The following is a 5082-nucleotide window of genomic DNA, read 5'->3' as shown; positions in this document are numbered from 1 at the left end:
TTTAAGTAACATCGGCGAACTCACTGACTCTAATTTCGCGAATTATAATTTAAATGAATTATTTAATTTAACAAGGGCCATATGAAAATACTTCGCAATAAACACTGGCTCTACCGACCGCATTGCACGTGGTCACAAAAACTTTCTGAAAATAAAGCTGATTAAGAGGGAAGGGAGAGGGAATACGTTCATTTATAAAATATCACTATTTTTGTAGAACATGATTATAAAGAAACTTGAATATATATTAAAGATGTTAACTGTAAATTACAAGGTTTTTCTCAATATTGAATACTGTAAAGATAATGAAAGACAATTATTGTATTCTGAATGTCTGTTATTAGAGTAGGAAGTGCACACTTAATAATATATTATATTAGTAGTATATCATGTGTCGTGTTATAAATATTCGAAAATGTTGTACAAATCATAATTTCTAATTCAAACTTAGCTAAATATATTTAAGAAGCAATACCACAAAAAACGCGAGTGAAATCTTGTTTTGAATCGTTTCAATTTCAAGTCAACGTATGAAAAAAGCAAGTACAGTATAATAAAAACACTATGAAACAAGCAACGTATGAAAAAAGCAAATACATATAATACAGCAAAGTATGGAAACTTAGAATTTGATAATTTAATACAAGAATATACATCCATTTGATAGCATATGTATACCGTTAAGCTGGTATATATCCAAATAAAATATTAATTAATTCAATCTTTTCCATTATCATCTTTGTATTCCAAATAATTACGAAATTATGTATTGTGAATTGTATCTCAAATAGATATGAATTGTATACCACATGTTACCCAAAATGAATAAAATATTGCCAAATTTCCGTGAAAGTTCATCAAATTGTCCATTAATGATCGTGGCATCTGTGTTCTATGCTATCTGCAATCAAGCACCTGCACAAAGAGAAATCGAAAGTCAGAACAAATATGTCAAATAAACGCAAACGTGGGAAAATGAAACGATAACAACTTCAAAGTCTATTAAAAAGACATACGAGATGATCTGTCAATAACCTTACAATTGAAATCGATAATTGAAGAAAAATCTGCTCGAAAATTTCCAAAGCACTACACGATTTCTTTATCGTAATGCTCAATGAATGATTAAACACGCGCGTAATAATTAAATGATACTATAAATGAGGTATATATGGAAATAAAATATTCATATGCTATTATTTCTTTAATTGTTGAAAATTATATGTAGTAATTAATTGGTTAAATCTTACTTTGAACTGAAGCCAAAAACGTATGTTTCATCTTCTCTACACAACACAAACGCATATCTAACAGTTACTGATTTAAATTCTTACTTGAGAATTTCTGCACGATACTTCTTTCTGGTTGATTTTTCTGGATAATACTTTCGTCTTCATTCTCCGCCATCTTTAACCGCCACTTTCCAGTTACATTTCGATCATGAGAAATATCGATTTCGAGTTCGAGAATCGTAGGAAGTATGTTGCGTATTCCACCGTTGGCGCTGTAATCAATTTGAACTCCATGCGCGCGCATTTCGAACGAAATAGTAACTTGGAATAAAAAATAAAAAACTCTGGTTTGACTCAAATACACAAAATTCATGAGAAATTCTTAAAAAAGAACGAAAATATTCATACACTAGATGAAAAATTGTTAATGTTTTAAACTGTTATAATTTCCTGAAAAAGAAATTGTAGAATAATAAACTTGCCTTTATTTTAAATAGTGAAGTTTCATCTTTAACAGTCTTCTGCTTGTTTCGTTCAAAGATACATATTTATTTTTACACTATACAACAACCGTAAAAGTAAGAATATTTTTTTTCCTCGAAAATTATAAGAATACAAACTTCTCCCCAAAGAGAAGTTTTCTTTTTATCACTGAAAAATTTTTGTCGTAACCGATTAATCATGATGTTGAATAATAAAACTTTTCCTTTACAATGAGGTTTTAAAACTACCTGTATGATTACTTTTCGTTCATTTGTTGAACTTCAAATATTGGAGTTGAATATCAAAAATTCAAGAAATCCTAACATTTCATTGTTTAGTCCTAATAAAATAACAAATGAAATGAGGAAAATAAATTCTACAACAAGTTTTACGGGCTTGTTACAAAGAGAAGATTCAAATTTTCAAGATCATGGTGAATTTAATGATAGTGTGCCAGAACATTGATTGAGTTAGTCAACGTTATAAGATCACAACATTTGCTGTAATTAGGATTAAAACTAAATTTAGGTACAAAATTATAAATAACTTTTGGCACAGTGTGTTCTGTTTGAATATTTGTATGCTATTATTTTTAATTCTTGAAAATTATACGTAATAATAATTATTTGCAAAAATTATACACTTCAGTAATCTGGCAGATCTCGATGAAATGAAGTCAAAAATGCAACTTTTAATTTAAAAATTCACAACGCAAACATAAATCTAATAGCTATTGAATAAAATTTTTGCCTAAGGGCTTTTGGATGATACTTACTTCTGGATGGCATTTTCTTCTTTACAGATGCGATCTGCTTGATTCCGCCATACTTATCGTTTAAAAATCGATCATGAGCAATATTGATTTCGAGTTCGAGAATCGTAGGAAGTGTATTGCGTATTTCACCGTGCAAAGGCGCTGTAATTCGTTAACTAATCTAAACCCAATACTCGCGCATTTCGCAAGAAACTAACTCAGGCTAAAAAGTAACAATATTTATAGAAATATTTATTTGATACGTCCATTCCTTTATATAAATCAAATAAAAATTATTTTAATCAATTCTTTCTAATATTTTTAAACAAATGTAAATAATTAAATGTATAATAAATTTTTCGTANCCAATTACCATCAATCTCTGAATCGTTATATTCTTTTTATATTCTTATTTTATATTTCATATTCTTATTATATTTATATTCTTTTACTGATGAAGCATCACTGTATTCGATCCAATAAATTATACATTTGTTTATGTATATATTGTCTAATTTTTCTCGAAATAGTTCTTATGTATCTTAATGTTAAAATAAATAGGGAAGTAATCATTTATCGTACACAACAGTATCAATTTTGTCACAAATATTCATAATAGGGAATGAGAGAACAATATTGCAATTAAAAGTTTTGTGTACCTTAATATACGTATAAAAGTTGTCATTGTGTAGTAGAAAATCAACAATTTTCATGGCATTATAAAATGTTCAACCACTGCTATCTGTATGTGAAATTTCAATTAGAATGATAAGCGTTAAAATCATCTGCTAGAATGCAGTTGCATTTAGTGTCCATATTTTAAACAATTAGATTCCACTGATCTTGTCTAAGAGTGAAGCCAGGAGCTCTATAGCAGACAAATATATCCAATTCTGGCTTTACATTATTTACACAAAGAGATATAGTTCAAATAATATGTTCAAATTCGGATAGCTCAATTAAGATGTCAGGAGATTTGATGTTAGTAATTTGCCTGAAAATCACGTTTTTATAGATGAGAATTAGAATTTCACCACCTTTTAAATTAGTTCTGTCCTTTCTGAACTCTATGAATCGTGAGAAGCTAAAATTGGCCTTGTGAGTCAGTCACGTTTCAACAAAGATAAGAATGTTATAATTTATAATTGAATTGACTTTCCAGGCGCTTAGAGTGAAGACTTCTTCAGTTCTAGAAGACAACTCGTAACAATAAAATGTTGAAAATATAAATAATTTTAATCTAATTAGTCTTCTTTTAAAACAGAGAAATCCTCGCTCATAACATCTTTTGGACAGGAACTGTTGAGGCATTTCACAATTCTTGTGATGCGGATTTTTATCTAAAAAGTTCTGTGAAGAAGAGGAAAACATCTTTATTAGAGTTGGTGCTTCTAGGACTTTGGAATTATCGTATGTGTTTAATAGGAACTAAATTCATTTTGAAAATACACTGGATGATTTTGAATAGGATCCTAGATTTAATCTTTGACAGGCAGCAGTAGCAAGGAGATATCTTCTAGGGAAGTCTGCTCTGTTAGCTACTTTACGTTTTTTTTGGTAAAAACAACTGCTTTATGTCTATTATCATTTTTGAGCATTCAAATCACTAAAAGAGTTGTTGGAAGAGCTGAAGACAATAAGCTGTTTCTTGATGCATCTTGGTGGTGGCAAGGGCATAGTTTCTAACATTTTCAGCTTGTAATTTATGTATCAAAGATAATGATGTAGCAGAAATCTGAAATGAAGGTAACTAAGAAAAAGATTGTTCTTGGACTACTGGATCATTATTTCGTTGTAATATGAGCTACAATTGTGTAAAAATAATGGCTGGAGGTCAAAGTTTTTACAGAATACAACCACATGATTTTCTTCTCTACATAAGGAGGAGGCTACTTTTTCTGCTAATAGATATATCCAATCTGGCAACGAAAGCTTAAGATATGTGTGTCCTGGATCATTTAGGTCAGCTCTAATGAAGATGATCTGAAAAACGATTCTAATAAGACTATGCAAAATAAGACACATGGAAGATATTATGCATTTAGATTTAAAAACGATTCATCAAATTCCCAAGAAGTGAGATTTAATGTTTACTTCCGTATGATTATCAGTTAACCTGTCAGCCCTGTCCTTATTATCCTAGTATAAACAAACTCAGCCTTGAGAAATTCTAAATATAAATTTAATATTCGATTATTCCTCATAATTAGGGTTCTTTTCAATTAGTTTCAAGTAGTCAAATTTTTTTTCATTTGTAGTGATTATAATGATAATACTACAAATAAATAAGAACTCCGTAATTAATTTTAGTTGTTTATATAAACATATTATCAATATCACAAAATATATAATTACTAATAATTTATTGGATTAAGATTACATAATGGAAGTTAAATGACGAATAATTTCTACGAATAAAAATTAAATAACGAATGAAGAATTTCTACTACGACTACAATATATATAAGTGTCAGTAAACATTTCCATAGTGATAATAAAATTAATAGCTATTTTTAAATATTCTATTATTTATATTAAATACGCATCTCGACGGAACATAGATGTCGTTGATCTAAATTCTTCGAAGTAGAGGTCGCTACATTATTGTAGGAT

At 29.0% G+C, this 5082-nt stretch overlaps 1 long non-coding RNA gene across 1 annotated transcript; it reads right to left on the bottom strand.

Moving 5' to 3' along the window:
• Positions 1–3481: 3481 nt before the first annotated feature.
• LOC122529024 lies at positions 3482–4754 on the bottom strand. Its single transcript, XR_006306722.1, has 2 exons — positions 4564–4754; positions 3482–4452 (listed from the first exon to the last, which is right to left on the bottom strand). It is a non-coding gene; the product is annotated as an uncharacterized LOC122529024 (long non-coding RNA).
• Positions 4755–5082: the final 328 nt, after the last annotated feature.

Source organism: Frieseomelitta varia, unplaced genomic scaffold (genome assembly GCF_011392965.1).
Source record: "Frieseomelitta varia isolate USP_RPSP 00005682 unplaced genomic scaffold, Fvar_1.2 scaffold_275, whole genome shotgun sequence".
In the NCBI taxonomy this organism is placed as follows: Eukaryota; Metazoa; Arthropoda; class Insecta; order Hymenoptera; family Apidae; genus Frieseomelitta; species Frieseomelitta varia.
The sequence above is the reverse complement of the archived record's forward strand: the minus strand, read 5'-3'. Positions and strand labels throughout refer to the sequence as shown.